Genomic DNA, 20,758 nt, shown 5'->3' on the forward strand with positions numbered 1-20,758 from the left:
GGGACAAAATGGATGTTTGGGCGGAATCCTCCTCCCCTCATCACCCCGAAGCCCCGGTGGGCCGAGGCTGCCCGGTTCGTTCGGGGGGTTTTCCCGGCGTTAAAGCCGCGGGCAGACGTTCTCTGTTTAACCCCACGTAAAGGCAACGTGATCGCGGGGGGCTCCGCTTCCCACAGCCCCGCCGCTCCCGGCCGGTCCTCTCCGGGAGCCGCAGCGCTTGGATGGCCCCGGGCCCCGCGTCCTGCCCGCATCCGGGGCCGGTTCCCCCCGCCCCAGCCCCGGAGGCTGCCGGTGTCCCGGCCGCTCTCGGCTCCCGCTGTCGCTAAGTCAGTAATGGATGGAGATGTGCGGAGGGAGGTAAATAATCCCCCCCCACTCCCCTTTTTTTCGTCGCTGTTTTTCCTCCTCTCTCTCCCTGCCCCGCACTGAACTCCCCGGGCCGGGGTAGCTGCCGGGGCTGCCCGTGGTGCCCGCAGGAGGGGCAGAGCTGTGCGGGCACCACCGGCAGCCGCCTCGCTGTCCCTCCCGCTTCTCCCAACTTGGAGGAAGTCTGCGAGGGGGGACCCCGCGCTTCTTCCTCCCTCGCCTGATTTTTTTTTTCTGGGGGGGGGGGATGTGGGTGGGGTGTTATTTGCCCTCCCCCCCCATCCCGGATTAGGGTCCCGCCAACCCCGGTGTGAGTGTCGGGCTGGGGGTGAGACGGGGGTTGGGGGGACGAGGCGTGGAAAGCTGCCCTCCCTCCGGCTCCCGCAGCGCCGCGAACAATGGCCACGGGCTCCGTGGGGACAATGCCCGGCGGAGCCGAGCTGCTTGGGTTGCAGGACACGTCCACCACCGCCTCGGCCACCCCGGGCCCCGGCCCCCCGCTCTCCCGGGGCCCGCACCCCCCGCTCCCCCGGGACACGCACCCCCCGCTCCCCCGGGGCTGTGGGAAAACGCGTGGCCGGGGCTGGCGGCAAAGGAAGGGGGGCCACCAAACTTAGGGAAAAGTGTCCCCACCCCACCCCGGGGATCGATTCCGTCCCCTCCCGGTTTGGGGGACCCCACCAAGCCCAGTCGAGCGCTGCTTGTCCCTTTTCCCCATCCCGTGTCTCCCCGCAAACTCCACCCGGTTCTCCCGGCCGGGGCTCAACAGGTCGGTGCTGGGCAGTGCCCAGGAGTGCCCAGGTGCGCTCTTTGCCGCTGCCCTCACCCCGCCGCCCTTTCCCACCCCTCCAGCACTCCCCCCTCTTCCCCCGAGCCCCCCTCCCCTCATTATTCCTGTTATCCCAAGGCAGCCTCCGTGCCCAAACGCCGGCATGTGCGAGGCAAACAGAGCGCGATTGTTCCGAGCCTGGGAACGCGCGGAGGGGGCGCGGGGGCCGCCGCCCGCCGCCCCCCGCCCGGCCCCCGCTCAGACGCGATTGTGATGGAAATAGGCCTTTCCCCGCATGCTGTTGAACTTGATGTTGACTCCTTTTCTTTGGAGTTTTCACATCTCCTCGGTCACTTGTTTTGTGGGAAAATTTTCTCCCGAGCTTCGGTGTGAAATTAATTAATCGGGGCCTCTAGATGGCAATGGGACACAAAAGGGGACAGCCCGGGGAAACTCCGGCAAACTCACAAAAGCCACCCCTGGGGTTTATAGCCCCGAGGCCGGTCGGAGCGACTGCCCTGCCCTGCCCGGTGCCCGAGGTAAGGGGCTGCCGGAGAGAAGTTTCGGTGTGCAGATATTTTTTTTTGGGGGGGGAGAAGGATTTGGGGGAAAAAAAGGAGAAAAAAAGAGAGCGGGGAAAGGGAGGTTCGGGGTGTTGTGTTGTTGGGGCATCCCCTTCCATCCCTCCCAACTCTGCGTTGGTGCGAGGTTGTATCCCAGCCGTAAAAAAAAAAAAAGGAAAAAAAATTCCCCACGCAAAGACCCAAGGTTGAATTCGGCATTTCTGGTGAAAGGGAGGAAAAAAATAATTGTTTTGTTTTATTATTATTTTTCCCCTTCAAAAAAAAAAAAAAAAAAGCAACTGGGGATGTTCCTGTGCCCGGCTCTGCCCGAGCGGGCACGGCGGGGAATCCCACGCCGTTGTTTCCCGAGCTGGGAAATCTCTGCCGTGCGAGGGGAGGGGGAAACCGTTTGCTCCCAGTTTGGACTGGGAATGGTTGTTTGATTTCCAGTCCCTCTCCTCGCTCTTAGTTCCAACGTCTGTGTGTCCTCCGGCGGGATTGGCAGCGACGGGGGGATAAATGGAAAATCAGATTTCCTTTGGAAGCACTTTGCAGAGCAGGATATGATTGTTTGGAGTCAGATCAATCTTTGCAAAGCGTTCGGGGCTTTGGGGGAACATTTTTGCTCGAGAACAGGCCAAAAATACGAGCGTCAAATGGCACCGCTCTCTTTGTTGCCACAACACCTTTGGGTGACAGCGGCTGCAGAAAGGAAATAATTAAAATCTGTTCTATCTTTAGTTTTCGCCCACATCGGTATTTCCAAGTGGGCAAGAATTGGGGGGAATTTGGCTGGCGATTTGAGGACCCCTTTTCCTTGGGGTCGCCTCCCCGCCCCTGCGGTGCTGGTTGAATTGAGCTGCGAAGCGACGTGGAGGGGAACGAGTCGTTGTATTTTAAATGCAAATAATTCCCAGCGACGTTGGAATCAAACGGGGCGGGGAGGTGGGGGAGAAATTACAGGGGGGGAAAAATGAGGCGGGAAAAGAAAATGAAAAAAAAAAAAAAAGGGTGTGGGGGAATCTCGGTTGGAGAAAAAGGGGGGAAATTAAAGAGCTGAAAAATTCGCTTTCGAGGGGCACCGGGCCGGGCGGGCGAGGGGCTGCGGTGCCCGGGGAGAGGTGGGGGATGCCCGGTGTGAGGCTCCGGTGCCCACGGCACGGGGAGATGGCGGAGACAGACGGACAGATGGACAGGAACCAGGTGGGGGCTGTCCCTCCACGAGGGTCCCCTGGATGTCCCCAAGGCAGAGGCCGCGTCCCACCTCGGCCCGGAGCTCCGGGTGGGTGCCCGCACTCCCCGCGCGAAGGGCTCGCCCGTGGGGCACCCCACGCTCTGCCCGACAGTAGGACCGGCCCCGGCTGACCGGGCAGGGGCTCCAGCGCCGCCCACCCCCCGCCCCCGCCTCCGGCCTCGCCGGGAAAGTTGCTCCAAGTTGAAGCGATGGCGGCGGCTCATCCTGATGCCTCTTCTCTCTCTTTCCCTCCCCAGGTGAGCTCGGTCGAGCGGAGTCGCCGCCACCGGACAGCGGGCGAGGCGGAGGGAACCGCGGCTCTTCCCCAGCTCTTTGGCGAAGGCAGCGCCGGGATGCGGCCGGTTCTACCGGAGGGACGCCAGGCAGGTGCGGGACCCGCAGTTATAGTGGCGTTACCGGTACCGGTGGGAAGTTCCCGGGTTGGGGGGGAGCGGCACCCGGAGCATCCCTCGGTGCTGTGGCAGAGCGGGGCCGGACCCGGCCGGGCTGCCCGAGCTCCGGTTCCTCCTCGCCGAGCCCCGCTCGTTGCCTCCCGCCGAGGCGGCCGCCGGTTCCTGCGGCGAGCGCCGTGCTCGCACCGGAGCCCAACATGGCTGCTGTAGTGAAGGTATTTGATTCACACGGGGGTGTAGGCGAGGGGAAAAGGGGCGACCGGAGGCACCGGGGCAGGCCCGGCCCCCCTCAGCCGCCGGGGCGGCGGGTACAGGCGGGCGACGAGCCGGTAAGTGCCGGGAGGAACGGGACCGGGCGGGCCCCGTGGAGCCCCCGCCGCGGACACGCGAGGGGCGGTCGCCTTCCCCGTCTTGGCGATGCCAACCTTCCCCCGCGCCCCTCGGGCAAAGCGAGACGCGGGCAGCGGGCACCGGCGGGGGTGAACCGGGTGGCTGCGGCCCTTCAGGGCCCTGCGCGGCGGGCACCGGGCCCGTGGGCGGCGGGCAGAGGGACTGGTGGGGATGCTGCCACCGGCCCCTCCGGTGCCCGAAGCAGCCCCTCTGCAAGCCGGGCCCGGGTCGGAGGCGGCTCCCGGGGCAGCGACGAAGCTCCACCAGTCCCGCTCGTTCCCTCGGCCGAGCTCCGGGGCCGCGCTCGTTGTTGGGGTTTTACCCTTTGGGGGAAGGATCGCGGCCGTGCCAGCCCGGGAAGGAGCCTTGGGCAGCAGAACCCACCGGGCCGTCTTAGCGAGGCCGTGCCCGGCGGTGCCCCGGGCGGTGTGGATGGCAGCGGGACCGAGCCCGCCGGGCCTGACAGGGAGGCATTTCGGAGCCCGGTTTCGGAGGTAACGGCACCGGCTCGGCCCACGCGTGGTGCGGACCCACGGGGAGGATCGCGGGCCGCACCTACCGGGGGTGTGAGGGTGGATGATTCTTTAATCTGGCAACCGGTTGCCGCGCTGGCACCATCTTCCCGCTGGCAATGGTTTGGCGGAGCCGCCGTGCACCGGAGCGGCGGCAACGGCGGGCATGATATCGATAATAATTAATAGTCATAATAATAATAATAAATCAGTGACGGCTTGGTGAGAGAAGGACGGAGGACGCACGACCCCGCACGGCCCCGGGGCGCGGCGCGGCGGAGCTTCAGCACCACGGAGAGCGGCGGGGCGGGTGCCCGGTCCCCGGTGCCCGGTGCCGGTGGGAGGATGCTCCGCTGGCTCCTCGCGATGCTGCGGTCGCCGCTTACGGGCGAGGGGCTCCTGCCAAGGGCTCCCCAGCCCTGGGGACCCCCGGAGCGGGGCAGAAAGCTCCGCTGCTCCCGGGAAGCCGCCGGTGCTGGCGGGTTGGCATCTCTGTAGGCGCCGCTGTGCATCGCGCCTTCAAAGGCAGATATGATATATATTATATACGTTCTATATATATATATAGGTGGGTATAAATATAAAAGGGCGGGTGTGGATAGCGGGGGCCGGGACGGATCTGTGCCTCCTCCCCGAAACCCGGAGCGCTGGGAGAGGGGGCCGGGCCCTCAGCCCAGCCCGACCCGCTGCTCCCGGTGCCTGCTGGAAGAGCAGCCCGGCTGGGGGTGCCCATGACCGGGGCCGAGGTCGGTGTGTTGCCCGGGGCCGAGGTCGGTGCTGTGCCCGGGGCCGAGGTAGGTGCTGTGCCCGGGGCCGAGGTCGGTGCTGTGCCCGGGGCCGAGATCGGTGTTATGCCCGGGGCCGAGGTCCGTGCTGTGCCCGGGGCCGAGGTAGGTGCTGTGCCCGGGGCCGAGGTAGGTGCTGTGCCCGGGGCCGAGGTCGGTGTGGTGCCCGGGGCCGAGGTAGGTGCTGTTCCCGGGGCCGAGGTCGGTGTGGTGCCCGGGCCGCCTCTTGGTTTCGTTTTCCGCCGTTTCACCGGAGCGAGGTGCGATGGTGCGGCCTCGGGAGGGCAGAGGAACCAGCCGGGTCGGGGCCAGGCTGCGGGGCCGGGGGCGTGAGGGGGCTGGGGAGAGCCGGACGAGAGAGCCTGGGGGTTCCGCGGGGTGTGGGGACGCTGTGCGGGGCCGTGCGGGAGTCAGGACGGGTGTTGGCGTGAGCGTTCCCAGGTGTGCACCTGTGTGTGCCCCCGGGTGTGCGTTCCGGTGCCCGGGCAACCCTGGGGGCTGTGTGCCCACGGGGGTCGCGGCTGTGCCCACCGGTGCGCTCGCGGTGTGAGGCGGTGGGGGGTGGCAGGGACAGGCCGCTGTCCCCCGCTCGTGGTCGGGGCTGACCCGCCGGTGTCGGGAGAACGGAGCGGGGTCACTTCACCGGGCAGAGCCCTCGGGGACCGGCCCCGGGTGGCCGCACGGGGGGGACGTGGAGCCGGACCTCGGCCCCGTGTCACGGGCTCTGCCCCACCGCCCCTCCGAGCCGCGGCCCCGCTTTGTCCCGAGCCAAGGGGGTTTCTCCCCGGCCGGGAGGCACAGTCGAGGCCGGGCCTGCCTGGGGACCGCCCGGGATAGGCGGTGATTCCAGCCCCGTTTTACTCCTGAGCATCTTCAAAATTTCCCCTTTGCAAAAGGGGTCCAGCACCGACGGGAGGGACCAGCCGCTTCCCCTCCCTCCCTCCCTCCCTCCCCTGGCCGCTCCTCCTCCTCCCCGGGCACATGAGGTTTAACCCCAGCCTTCTCCACCGCCCTGCCCGAGCGGGGTTACTCCCGGGGCACCGCCGCCTCCCCGACGGGGCGGGCCGGCTGCTGCGGGAGGCTGGGGCGGGGGAGCCCGGGCCGAGCAGACGGAGCGGCCCCCGGGGACGGCGGCGGCCGTGGCGAATGGCGCTGCCCCCTCGGGGGGAGGGGGGGAATTGACCCCTGCCCCGGCCCCACGCCCCGGCTGTCCCAGCCCCGCCGCTCGGGCTTTGTCCCCGCCGGCCGCCCCGTCCCTCCTCCCGCCCTCCCCCGCCCTCCAGCCATCCCTCCGCCGACGAGTCTGCCTCAACTTTAGAGGCAGCTCCCGGAGCCGCCGGGGAGCAGGAGAGGGACTCGCACCGGCACAGGGCGGGTCCGTCCATCCATCCATCCATCCATCCATCCATCCATCCATCCATCCATCCATCCATCCATCCTCCCTCCCGGACTGAGCCTCCTCCCGTCCCTGCCGGCCTGGGAAGGATGTGGCCACCCCGAGCCGACGGCGACCGCGGGCAGCACCGGCCCCAGCGGGGCGAGCAGGTACCCCCTCCCTGGGCCTCCTCTCTGAGACCCCTTCTGGGAGTCTCCCGTCCTCTTCCCGTCCCCGGTTGGGGACCGGGGCAGCCGCTCCGCCGAGTTTCGCTCCGAGCGACCGCCGGGCTGGGGCAGCTCCCCGGGAACATCCCCCGCCTGTGCCCGGGGCCGGTGCCCGGAGCCTCCCGGTCGGGGCGCACCTTCCCTGCGGGGACGGGGCCATCCCGGGGAGGGTCGGGGAGGAGATTCAGGGCCCGGACTCTCGGGATAAGCGGGATCCCTGCCGGGTTCGCAGGGCCCGGCGGCCGGGAGAGGATGTGGGAGGAAGGGGAGGAAGAGGAGGACAGAGCGTGGCCGCGGTGGAGACCCCCGGGAGGGCCCTTTCGGCTGGACCCGTCCCCTTCCAACCACTCTCATGACTCAGCAGTTCCATACCAGTAATTCCCAGTAATTATAAAGTGGGAATGGGCGCCCGGGTGGCTCTGGGGGTGACTTTGGAGCCTGAAGGCGGCAGGTCCCTGGGCCGCAGATAACGGGGGTGGCTCTTGGGGGAATATCCTACCCAGTGATGCCCCCCCGGACCACGGGGGGCTGCGCGGGGCTGAGTCCACTTTAGGATGCCCTTTTTGGGGGCACAACATCCAGTCAGGACTCTCGGGGTGGGCACCGAGGGGCACCAGGGTTCTGTGCTGCATCCCGAGGCTCCGGACGCAATTCCCGTTCTCGCATCAAAACATTTGGGGTTTATTGGCAGCGAGGGGGCACAGAGAGTGACCACCCGAGGGGGCAAACACCCTGGCATGGCCGAGGCCGGTTCTGCCGAGACCTGGGTGGGTTTTTCTCTTTGGTTATCTAGCTGTATGAGTGTATGTGATATCATAAAGCTAGAGAACCGAATGTAAAAACCCTCTCGTTATTCTCCGGGAGCAGAGCCCTGCCCTCCTGGCACCAGGTGGGCTCGGTGCCCACCGAGCTGCCCGAGCCACTGGCCCCGGTGCCCTCATCCGGAATCCAAACACAGCCATGGGGTGGAAATTCAGCGGGATTTTATCTTTAATCATTTTCATCAAAGCCCGGAGCTGTCACCTCAATTTTCCTTCCAACCTGGGTTTCCTCAGGCAACCCAAACCCCAGCACCTTTATTTTAATAATCTTTTCTTTCTTTTTTTGGTTTTTTCCCCCCCCTTCCCGCCCTGGTTTTAATTTCCACGTTGCTAATTAAGCTCCCTCACACCAGAGATAAATGAAACGGGGCCAGCTCGGAACGAACCCCCCAAGAAATCCTGTTTATAACCAAGTAGAAGGAAAGTTGCTTAAATATATTACCTCATGCAAATGGTAATTTAGCCCAGACCAGTTGCCGAGGCCGATTTATCTACTGGGGGAGAGGAATAAATCACGGCCATTCCTCGGTTATTCTGTGCCTGCAGAGACATTTCGCAGCTTTGTTCTGGCCAGAGAGGGATTTGGGAGCTTTGCCATGAAGGTGTTCCAGTCTCAGCCTCTCCCAGGGCCCTCCTGGACCCTCCTTTGCTGCCTGTGGGGTGGGGTGTTGCATCCCATTCCCTCCTTTCCTCCTGCTTCCCTCTGGATGCCAGGCAGGAGTGAGGGATGAGAGGCCCTGGAGCGTTGGATGCAGCCCCGTGGTTGATGCTGGAAGAGGGGAAAGGTTGGAAGTGGTGACCTCAAAGGTTGATCCATCCCCAGATATTCCTGGGAAGCTCAGGGGATATTCCTGGGAAATTTCCTGGGAAGCTCAGGGAATATTCCTGGGAATATTCCTGGGAATATTCCTGGGAAATTTCCTGAGAATCTCAAGGAATATTCCTGGGAAATTTCCTGGAAAACTCAGGGAAGGTGTTTTCAGGTGGTGTTTTGGAGGGCACCAGAATGGGCAGCCAGGAAAGGCCCTCCATGCCCACGGGGCTCTTGGGCTTTGGGAAGTGGGGAAGCTCCACAGATGGATCCAGGCACCCACATTGTTAATCCATTGGAGAATCAGGATCAGTGGGATGCAGACCTGGCAGGAGTGAGGGATGAGAGGCCCTGGAGCGTTGGATGCAGCCCCGTGGTTGATGCTGAAAGAGGGGAAAGGCTGGAAGTGGTGACCCCAAAGGTTCCTGGGAAGCTCAGGGAATATTCCTGGGAAATTTCCTGGAAAACTCAGGGAAGGTGTTTTCAGGTGGTGTTATGGAAGGCACCAGAATGGGCAGCCAGGAAAGGCCCTCCATGCCCACGGGGCTCTTGGGCATTGGGAAGTGGGGAAGCTCCACAGATGGATCCAGGCACCCACGTTGTGAATCCATTGGAGAATCAGGATCAGTGGGATGCAGACCTGGCATGAGGGCACCAAGAGCAGGGTGGTGGCACAGGGGCACCTCCATTTCCCCCTCACTGTTGGGTCTTTGGTGCATCAATCCCTGGCTGGGTTGGTGCTGAGAAACGAGCAGAGGAAATGCTCAGAAAATTAAAATATCAGTGCCCTGATCCCTCACTCCATCCACCTTTCCCTGCCCTGCACATCCTGGTTTCTACACAGGGTCACACCTCCTCTTCCACCAGAGGTGCCACTTCCTCCCTCTCCCCCTTGGCAGGTCTTGCTTTGTTCAGGCAGGAGAGGAGCAGATTCCTTGTTCTGGATCCCTGAGATCCCTGGGGCTGATCCTGCACTTCCAGCTGGCACAGACACCCAGTTCGGGCCTTTTTCTGGGCAGGGAGGACAAGGACTCTCTATATGGAGTGGGACAAAGCAGGGACACCCCAAACCATGGTGTGGGATGAGGAGGAGATGGTCCCATGGAGACATCCTGCCTGGGAATTTTGGGAGCAGCAGTGTGGGTGTTGTGGCTGTGGTGACACCGAGCTGGTGACACCTTTGCTGTAGCACCACACGGAGCTGCCGAGGCATCCAGAGACACCAGGTTGTCTCCTTGCTGGGCACACTGGTCCAGGGGGAAGTGTGCCCTGTGTTGATGCCACCCTGTGCTTTGCCTGCAGGGCTGGATGGGAAAATCTTCTCTACCTTCCTCAGCTCTTCACCCTGAACTCCTCCAAGGGCTGACAAGATGCTGTCAGAGTGGATTTTCCATGCTAGACCCACTTATATCCCTTCAGCCACCTCAGGCTCTCCAAGATTTTCACCAGCCCTGAATCCTGTAGCTTTGTGAGGGAGTTTGGGCAGGATTTGGGCAAAGGTTTCCAAAGCCCTGGTGGGGGAAGTGTTTCAGCACAACGAGGCTGTGTGGGGACAGCTGGGACCATCCAAGTGCCAGTTGTGCCACAGCAGGAGGGATGCCCAGCACCCAGCACAGGGAGCTGATGCTGGGCACCAATCCTGCCCTCCCCTCTCACAGTCCCAGGCTGGAGCACACCCCAAAAACCCACCACCACACCCCCCAAATATCCCGTGTGGAATCAGCAGGGAAGCGGCTCTGCCGCGCTCCAGAAACCTTCTCCTCCCTCCTGACTACTTGTAAACCATTTAGCAGGAATTTCTTAAAATAGGTTCCACTTTAAGGACTTATCTTCTGAATACCATTAATTTTCTGGGGGTTCGTTAAAAGCAAACTTGGTATCATAGCAACGGAATCTATTCCAGGGAAGCAGCCAATGGCACTGCACAGTGTGTGCAACCGAAGGCGAGAGAAAGGAACCTTTCAGGTTTATTCTCGGGCTTGTGCCTTTGCAAGCGAAGTTTTAATTTTCAGTGTTTTATTCCCTGGCAGAATATTTGATAATTTCTCCCGACAAATCTGCAGGGAGAGGGAGGGGGGGGGGAGAAAGCACCGAGCCGGCAAATATCGGGGAAAGCGCCTCCGTTTGGAGGAGGAGGTGGAGGAGGTGGCGGAGGGATGCGAGGGGAGCTCGGGATGGATCGTGTTTGGTCACTGCCATCCCCGGTGTCACCTTTGGGAGAGCTGCTGAGCACGGGCGGGATGCGGGACCGCCCGGAGGGTTTGGGAACAGCCGCTAAAGAGAGCGCTAATCCCCGTCTCATTTCCCCGTCCTGGCGAAAGGAAGAGTCATTATGTCCCTTTTAATCCCATCTCGCTCCTCTTTTCCATCAGGCCCTAAACTGCAATCTCGTTCCCCGGGGGGATGTTCTGCTGGGGATAATCCCTGGGACAGCTACGAAGGGAATAGAGAGCTCAGGGTCAGTGTGGCTGTTGGGATGGATCTCGATGTTGGCTCTTGATGTTGGCTCTTGATGTTGGTTCTCAGTGTTGGATCTCAATGTTGGATCTCGATGTTGGATCTCGATGTTGGATCTCAGTGTTGGATCTCAATGTTGGATCTCGATGTTGGATCTCGATGTTGGATCTCAGTGTTGGATCTCAATGTTGGATCTCGATGTTGGATCTCGATGTTGGATCTCAGTGTTGGATCTCCATGTTGGTTCTCAATGTTGGATCTCAATGTTGGGTCTCGATGTTGGATCTCAGTGTTGGATCTCGATGTTGGATCTCAATGTTGGATCTCGATGTTGGATCTCAGTGTTGGATCTCAATGTTGGATCTCAATGTTGGGTCTCGATGTTGGGTCTCGATGTTGGATCTCAGTGTTGGATCTCGATGTTGGATCTCGATGTTTTGGGGGAGGAGGAGGAGGTGGCGGAGGGATGTGAGGGGAGCTCGGGATGGATCGTGTTTGGTCACTGCCATCCCCGGTGTCACCTTTGGGAGAGCTGCTGAGCACGGGCGGGATGCGGGACCGCCCGGAGGGCTTGGGAACAGCCGCTAAAGAGAGCGCTAATCCCCGTCTCATTTCCCCGTCCTGGCGAAAGGAAGAGTCATTATGTCCCTTTTAATCCCATCTCGCTCCTCTTTTCCATCAGGTCCTAAACTGCAATCTCGTTCCCCGGGGGGATGTTCTGTTGGGGATAATCCCTGGGGCAGCTACGAAGGGAATAGAGAGCTCAGGGTCAGTGTGGCTGTTGGGATGGAACTCGATGTTGGCTCTTGATGTTGGTTCTCAATGTTGGTTCTCAATGTTGGATCTCGATGTTGGCTCTTGATGTTGGTTCTCAATGTTGGATCTCCATGTCGGTTCTCAGTGTTGGATCTCAATGTTGGGTCTCAATGTTGGATCTTGATGTTGGATCTCAATGTTGGATCTCAATATTGGGTCTCGATGTTGGATCTCGATGTTGGATCTCAATATTGGGTCTCGATGTTGGATCTCAGTGTTGGATCTCGATGTTGGGTCTCGATGTTGGTTCTCAATGTTGGGTCTCAATGTTGGATCTTGATGTTGGGTCTCGATGTTGGATCTCAGTGTTGGATCTCCATGTTGGTTCTCAATGTTGGATCTCAATGTTGGATCTCAGTGTTGGATCTCAGTGTTGGATCTCGATGTTGGATCTCGATGTTGGTTCTCAGTGTTGGATCTCGATATTGGATCTGGATTTTGGATCTCAATGTTGGATGTCGATGTTGGATGTCGATGTTGGATCTCAGTGTTGGATCTCAGTGTTGGATCTCAGTGTTGGATCTCGATGTTGGATCTCAATATTGGATCTGGATTTTGGATCTTGATGTTGGTTCTCAGTGTTGGATGTTGATGTTGGATCTTGATGTTGGTTCTCAGTGTTGGATGTCGATGTTGGATCTTGATGTTGAATCTCAATGTTGGATCTTGATGTTTGTTCTCAGGGTTGGATGTCAATGTTGGATCTCAATGTTGGATCTCAATGTTGGATCTCAATGTTGGGTCTCAAAGTTGGGTCTCGATGTTGGATCTCGATGTTGGATTTCAGTGTTGGATCTCGATGTTGGATCTTGATGTTGAATCTCAGTGTTGGGTCTCAGTGTTGGGTCTCAATGTTTGATCTCGATGTTGGATCTTGATGTTGGATCCGGCCTTGGTGATGGGACAAAAGGAGCCCTTTGTGTTCTGGATGGTGGGAGGGATGGAAGGAGCTGAAGGGAGGCCAAGATTTGGGGTGCCAAGAGCACTTTTGTCCCACAACCCCCAATCTTGTGGGGGGAACCATCACCTTGTCTGCCAGAGCCCTAAAAATAACACTGTGCAGTGTCCAGGTTTTAATTGGGAATGGGAGGCAGGAATTGGCTCCAGAGCCATCCAAAAGTTGTGGTGCCTGATCTTGGCCTTCAACCCCAAACATCCCCATCCCTCTTGGAGAGGGATTCCCCCTCCCCAGCCCTGACATTTCTCCTTTCTCCCACCACAAGCTGATGATTTTCCAGCTTGATAGAGACGAGGGGGGGCTAAAAAACCTGATCATTTACTACAGAAAGTATCACTTAAATAGACACAAAGGGTAAAAACCCCAGACAAAAACATCTCCACAGGATGGAGAGAACAGGAATGAGAAACAGTGATGGCTTTAACTTCAGGCCATTTCCAAATCACCACTGCACAGGCCCCAGTAAATACCAATTCCTTCCCATCAGGTTTGTGTCACAGCACCAGCCAAGCTCCCGTTTCTTTACCCCGAGCTGGGGGGGATGGCCCTGCTGCATCTTCAGCTGCTCATTTTTATAGATATCAGGATGAAAGCTCCAACCTGGATAAATCAGGAGGTGGAGGGAGTGGTGGGAGAGCTCTCAGCTCTTTGGCAGTGCTGGAGGGATTTTGTGGCACCTGCACCCACCTGGGGTGGGTGAGGAGACTCCACATGCCCAGGACATGGGGGTCTGTGCCCAGGATATCGGGGTCTGTGCCCAGGATATCAGGGTCTATTCCCAACCCTCCAGCCCCACAGAGATGCTGAAGCTTTGCTTTCTCTCTCTCTCTTTTTTTTTTTTCTTTTTATGGAGAAATTATTATTTACAGTTTAATATCTTCATGTTTCTATGGGAACTCCGTGGCTGTGCCGGGTGGAGAAGCCAAAACCAGCTGGGGAAATGGGAATACTGGAAAGCAAGGCGAGCAGGGTGGAGGCTTGGGCTGGTGTGTGGGGGGTGGGTGCTGGGTGTGGGGGCACCCCACACGTGTCAGGGGTGCTCAGGGTGCTCAGGGTGTGGCCTTGGTGGCAGCACTTTGTTACTCCTGCCAAAGCCAAACCCTTTTCCCAGGCTCAGCAAGCTGCTTGTCAGCACCCATTCTGCTTCCCCATGCCAGGAATCCTCTGGGCACAGGGAAAACCCTCAGGAATTGGTGGATCTTTGGCTCAAAAGGGTTGGCAGAGCCCCCTCAGCACAGTCATGTGTGGGTGCCACCCACCCGTGGGGTGGGCTGTAGTCTGGAATGTGGGTCACACACACACACACACACACGTGTGCACAGCACATACATGTGTGGGCTTCAAAGAGCTCAGGCTCATCCTCACTGATTCCAACCCCATCCTGGCCGATCCCAACCTCATCCTTAGGGATTCCAACCTCATCCTTACTGATTCCAACCCCATCCTCACTGATTCCAACCCCATCCTGGCCGATCCCAACCTCATCCTTAGGGATTCCAACATCATCCTTACTGATTCCAACCCCATCCTCACTGATTCCAACCCCATCCTGGCCGATCCCAACCTCATCCTTAGGGATTCCAACATCATCCTTACTGATTCTAACCCCATCCTTACTGATCTCAACCCCATCCTCACCCATCCCAACACTATCCATGCCCATTCCAACCCCATCCTTGCCCATCCCACCCCCATCCTCACCCATCCCACCCCCCCATCCTCACCCATCCCACCCTGATCCTCACCCATCCCACCCCCATCCATGCCCATCCCATCCCCATCCTCACTGATCCCAACCCCATCCTCGCCCATCCCAACCCCATCCTTACTGATCCCACCCCCATCCTCGACCCGTCCCACCCCCACCCTCACCCATCCCACCCTGATCCTTGCCCATCCCACCCCCATCCATGCCCATCCCACCCTCATCCTCACCCATCCCACCCCACTGGTGGCTGGTACATTCCAGCAGGCAGGGCACGTGTGTTGGGCACTGGGGGCACCCCCGCCTGGCACCAGCGCTGGTGCTCATGCGGAAATCGCGCGGTGGCGGCTCGGCCTCGTCCCTCTAATCGCCGCTGACAGCCCCTCGCTCGCGGCCACATCCCCGCGCCGGGCGCCGAGCAAGGACGGAAGGTGTGCCATGTCCCCGCTTTTGTCAGAAAGGATCCATCAGAGCAGCGGGGAAAGGTCAGCGGGGAAAGCACGAGCGAGCCCCGAGGACGCCCCTGCCCCTCTGTCTGTCCCTCCATCCGTCCCGCTGTCCCCGGGAAATAAAAATCCACCGCTGCCTCCCGGGCTCGGAGTCTTCGGGGGTGGCGTTTTCAACCTCCCTGCGCCGCCACCAGAAATGTATTTATTTATTTGTCATGGAAAGCGCCATCCCGGAGCTGCCCCCGGGGCTGGGCAGCGGCAGGAGAGGGGGGGAAGGTGCTGCCACCTCCGAGGAGCCACCCCCCTGTCCCCGCAGCGCCCTGGGAGGCTGAGCCCAGACTTTCTCTGCCCTAATTCCCTGGGAAACCAGGCGAGGGCTGATCCTTGCGCGGCTGTTTATTGTTTGCCAGAAATCTTGGAGCTCTGCGGAGCTTGGAGGGGATTTTTGGGCAAGGCACAGTTAGGGAGAATCAAATTGTGATGTGCCCAAATTCCCCCTTCCCTGGGAATGCCATCCCTGAGCGTGCCAGGCAGGGATTTAACGTGGAATTTTATCCTCCTGAAGCATTAAATGCTGGTTGGGAACCCTGGGCACGGCTGGGGTGGGGATGTAGCGATGGCGCGTTCGGGGTTGTGGAGGTGGGCACGGCTGGGGTGGGGATGCAGCGATGGCGTGTTCGGGGTTGTGGAGGTGGGCACGGCTGGGGTGGGGATGCAGCGATGGCGTGTTCGGGGTTGTGGAGGTGGGCACAGTGATGGCGTGTTCGGGGTTGTGGAGGTGGGCACGGCTGGGGTGGGGATGCAGCGATGGCGTGTTCGGGGTTGTGGAGGTGGGCACGGCTGGGGTGGGGATGCAGCGATGGCGTGTTCGGGGTTGTGGAGGTGGGCACGGCTGGGGTGGGGATGCAGCGATGGCGTGGTCGGGGTTGTGGAGGTGGGCACGGCTGGGGTGGGGATGCAGCGATGGCGTGTTCGGGGTTGTGGAGGTGGGCACAGTGATGGCGTGTTCGGGGTTGTGGAGGTGGGCACGGCTGGGGTGGGGATGCAGCGATGGCGTGTTCGGGGTTGTGGAGGTGGGCACGGCTGGGGTGGGGATGCAGCGATGGCGTGTTTGGGGTTGTGGAGGTGGGCACGGCCACCAGCCACGTGCCACCTCCGCTCTGGCATCACAAAACACCCACAGCCGGGGGCACTTTTTACCTCATTTCTATTTGCCCTCAGTTCTTACTCCCAAAATCGAAGCATTGAGATGTATCAGAGGGGAACGGTGGGCACAAGGGGGGCACTAACACCGGGCTGGCTGCAAAGCCTGCCCTGAATTTCTCCTTCCAGAACCCGCTTTGAGGGGTTAAAACCCCGTGCCAGCCGCGATGTGCAAACCCGGGAGGGCCCCACGCGCGCTCCCACGCGCGTCCCCGCGGCTCGCCCACGCTCGTGCACGCGCAGCCAGGGCCGGGCTCGCTCCCTGGGCCGGCTGCTCCGGGAGAGACGGGGGCGCGAGTGGCATTTCAATGCAATCCGGGCGCGAACAATGAGGTGTGTTTTTAAGGGACTGTGAAAGGGGAGGGTTTTTTGTTTTGTTTTGTTTTTTTTTTTTTTCCTTGCTGAAGGCCTGAAAAGGCGGGCGAGGAGGGGGGGAGGAGGGAGCCGGGCAGCCCCTCCATTAGCTCAGTGCAGCAGCGAGAACAGCTGTGAAAAGAGCCCAGGCCTTTTTCCCACGCCCAGAGGAGCGGAGCGAGGGAAGGAGCCCTCCCAGCGAGGTCAGATCCCATCACTAATATATACACAGGCTGTGCCCTCATTCACGTCACCCCGGCGCAGGTTTGTTTAAGGCACACACACACACTGACACTAATTTCTCCTCGCCCCTCGCTCCCCCAGCCGGCCCCATTATGGTCCTCGCTGCATTAAACCCTCCCCGTGTCCCCCCCTCCTCCTCCTCGACGGCTGGCGGCACCCAGGGGGAGTGGGGAGCGGGTTTTATTTTTTTTTATCCCCCCTCCCAACACCTGACCGACAAGGTCAAGACGAGCCACGGCGGCGGCGGCGGCGGCGGCGGCGGCGGCTGCGATGGGGTTGTGTCCGGCAGCTGCCACGCCGGGAGGGCTCCAGGAATGCGCCGCCAGCGCCGGGGCTCGCAGATGGGACCTGGCGGGGCTCAGACAGCCGGGACTCAGCTGGTGGGGGCACAGGGGGCACGCCGAGCCGGGGGGGTGGGTGAAACAATGCGACTCGAATGAAGGAGAGGGTGTGTAAAAGTGGGAGAGGGGAGGAAGGAAGGAAGGAAGGAAGGGGAAAATGGGTGGGAAGGGGGATTGGTGCCATTGGGCATCTCAGTTTGGGGTGCTGGTGCCCTCCTTGCCCTAAGCTGGGGCTCCCAACCTTCCCTGCATCCTGGGCTTGGTGCCACCCACACTGAAGGTCCATGTGGAGGGGTTTTGGAGGGGTGGGTGCCAAGGAACCCAAGACTCAGCTGGTGGGGGCACAGGGGGCACACTGAGCTGGGGGGGTGGGTGAAATGCCACTCCTTGATTGAAGGAGAGGGTGTGTAAAAGTAGGAGAGGGGAGGAAGGAAGGAAGGAAGGGGAAAATGGGTGGGAAGGGGGATTGGTGCCATTGGGCATCTCAGTTTGGGGTGCTGGTGCCCTCCTTGCCCTGAGCTGGGGCTCCCAACCTTCCCTGCATCCTGGGCTTGGTGCCATCCACACTGAAGGTCCATGTGGGGGGATTTTGGGAGGGGTGGGTGCCAAGGAACCCAAGACTCAGCTGGTGGGGGCACGCTGAGTTGGGGGTGTGGGTGAAATGCCACTCCTTGATTGAAGGAGAGGGTGTGTAAAAGTAGGAGAGGGAAGGAAGGAAGGGGAAAATGTGTGGGGAGGGGGATTGATGCCCTTGGGCATCTCATTTTAGGGTGTTGGTGCCCTCCTTGCCCTCAGCTGCGGCTCCCAACCCCTTCCCTGCATCCTGGGCTTGGTGCCATCCACACTGAAGGTCCATGTGGGGGGATTTTGGGAGAGGTGGGCACTCCAGACCCACCTGCAGAGGGTGATGCCAAGGGGATGCCCCCACATCTCCCTTGGGTGCCACCCAGCAGGGAAAGCCCAAGGAAATCCAACCTCAACCAGCAGATCCACAACTCCCCTCCTCCTTTTGGGAAAATGGGGATAAATATCCCTCATGTCCCTGCTGAGCCAAATCCCTGCTGGAAAACCAGCCTGGAGAGCGTGGGCCACCCATGGGCAGTGCCCACAGCAGCTGCCAGGCTCAGCCTGGCACAGGGGAAAGTTCTTTTGCCGAATGTTTTGGACAGCTTGGCTGTCACGTGGTGCCACTCGGAGCAGGGAGAGCCTCAGGACATCCCTGGGCCGTGGCTGGTTGATGCCAGCAGAGGGGTTGGCAGGACTCTGCCAGCCCTGCCCTCGCTGCCACCCGCCCCACCCCAAGCACCCCCGCACTGGGGGGGTCTGGGGGTCGTTGCTGCTGGGGGGGGGCAGAGTTAGGGGTGCTTGGCAGCCCCCCCAGAGGGGGGTGGGGGCTGCTCCCCTCCTGGCCCTCCCATTCCAGGGTGCATCCCATGCCCACCTGCTGCCAGCCCAGCCTGGCACCTGCTGCGGGACGGGCAGCAAATAAATCAGCTCTTGTTTATTCTGGTGCCAGGGCTGGGGGTGGGAGTTGGTTTGAAAATGCTCTGCCTTAAATTACAGCCTAATTAATCAATGCCCACTTAGCGAGGAGGGCGAGTGGGGTGGGCAAAGAATTCAAGTTGGTCTCGGGCTGCAGGAAGGGTGGGGGAGAGACTGGCAGCAGGGTCTGCCCTGGGACATGTGTGGGCATGGCTGGGGTAAGTGTGGGCATGGCTGGGATGAGTGTGGGCATGGCTGGGGTAAGTGTGGGCATGGCTGGGATGAGTGTGGGCATGGCTGGGGTAAGTGTGGGCATGGCTGGGACATGTGTGGTTATGGCTGGGATGAGTGTGGGCATGGCTGGGACATGTGTGGGCATGGCTGGGATGAGTGTGGGCATGGCTGGGACACACGTGGGCATGGCTGGGATGAGTGTGGGCATGGCTGGGACACACGTGGGCATGGCTGGGGTAAGTGTGGGCATGGCTGGGACACACGTGGGCATGGCTGGGGTAAGTGTGGGCATGGCTGGGACACACGTGGGCATGGCTGGGGTAAGTGTGGGCATGGCTGGGACATGCATAGGCATGGCTGGGATGAGTGTGGGCATGGCTGGGACACACGTGTGGGCATGGCTGGGGTAAGTGTGGGCATGGCTGGGATGAGTGTGGGCATGGCTGGGACATGTGTGGGCATGGCTGGAATAACTGAGGGCATGGCTGGGAGAGGTGTGGGCATGGCTGGGACACACGTGGGCATGGCTGGGGTAAGTGTGGGCATGGCTGGGAGAGGTGTGGGCATGGCTGGGACATGCATAGGCATGGCTGGGATGAGTGTGGGCATGGAGGGGACACGTGTGGGCATGGCTGGGGTAAGTGCGGGCATGGCTGGGACAGGTGGGCATGGAGGGGGGCATGTGTGGGAATGGAGGGGCAAGAGTGGCGGGGACAGGTATTGGCATGGCTGGGACACGTGTGGGCATGGCTGTGCCAGGCTGGCATGTGCATGGATGTGCCTGGCTAGGGCATGTGTGTCCATGGTTAGGACGCACATGGCACAGCTGTGTGTGGCCAGAAGTTGTGCGTGCATGGCTGGACATGTGTGTGCTTGGCTGGGTCATGTGTGTGCATGGCTGGAACATGTGTGTGCATGGCTGTGCATGGCTCGGACATGTGTGTGCCCCACTCACGGCTCTCCGTGCCCGCCCTGCTCCACTCACGGCTCTCCATGCCTGTCCTGACCCACTCACAGCTCTCCATGCCCATCCTGTACCACTCACGGTTCTCCATGCCCACCCTGCCCCACTCACAGCTCTCCGTGCCCCTCCTGGCCCCACTCACAGCTCTCCATGCCCATCCTGTACCACTCACGGTTCTCCATGCCCACCCTGCCCCACTCACAGCTCTCCGTGCCCCTCCTGGCCCCACTCACGGCTCTCCATGCCCACCCTGCCCCACTCATGGCTCTCTGTGCCCACCCTGCCCCACTCACGGCACTCTGTACCCACCCTGCCCCACTCATGGCTCTCTGTGCCCGCCCTGCCCCACTCATGGCTCTCCATGCCCCTCCTGCCCCACTCACAGCTCTCCGTGCCCCTCCTGACCCCACTCACAGCTCTCTGTGCCCCTCCTGGCCCCACTCATGGCTCTCCGTGCCTGCCCTGCCCCACTCACGGCTCTCCATGCCCCTCCTGCCCCCCTCATGGCACTCTGTGCCCCTCCTGCCCCACTCACAGCTATCCAAACCCACCCTGCCCCACTCACAGCTCTCCATGCCCACCCTGCCCCACTCATGGCTCTCTGTGCCTGTCCTGCCCCACTCACAGCTCTCCGTGCCCCTCCTGGCCCCACTCATGGCTCTCCATGCCCACCCTGCCCCACTCACGGCTCTCCGTGCCCACCCTGCCCTCCCTTCACCCCTCTGCTCACACCTTGCCCTTGGCTAAACCCCTGGCATTTGTCTGGGTCACCTTCCAGGGCCACTGCTGAGCAAATGCAGCCCAGCAAGGGCTCCTCCTGGGCACGTCCAGGGCTGGGGAAGTCCAACCTTCCATGTGCCCCTCACCTTTTTGGGGGCTGCCCTTCCTCTCCTGCCACAGGCCCCCCTCCTCATCCTCCCCCATCATCACCCACCACCGGGGCACCCACAGCCCCCCCATCCTCATCCTCCCCCCTCAGCACCCACAGCCCCCCCACCCTCATCCTCCACCTTCAGTGCCCACCACAGGGGCACCCACAGCCCCCCCATCTTCATCCTCCCTGCACACCACCCACCACCGGGACATCAACAGCCCCCCCATCCTCATCCTCCACCTTCAGTGCCCATCACCTGGGCACCAAGAGCCCCCCCATCCTCATCCTCCACCTTCAGCACCCACAGCCCCCCCACCCTCATCGTCCCCCTCATCACCCACCACTGGGGCACACACAGCCCCCCATCCTCATCCTCCACCTTCAGTGCCCATCACCTGGGCACCAACAGCCC

Source organism: Pithys albifrons, chromosome 27 (genome assembly GCF_047495875.1).
Source record: "Pithys albifrons albifrons isolate INPA30051 chromosome 27, PitAlb_v1, whole genome shotgun sequence".
Taxonomy (NCBI): Eukaryota; Metazoa; Chordata; class Aves; order Passeriformes; family Thamnophilidae; genus Pithys; species Pithys albifrons.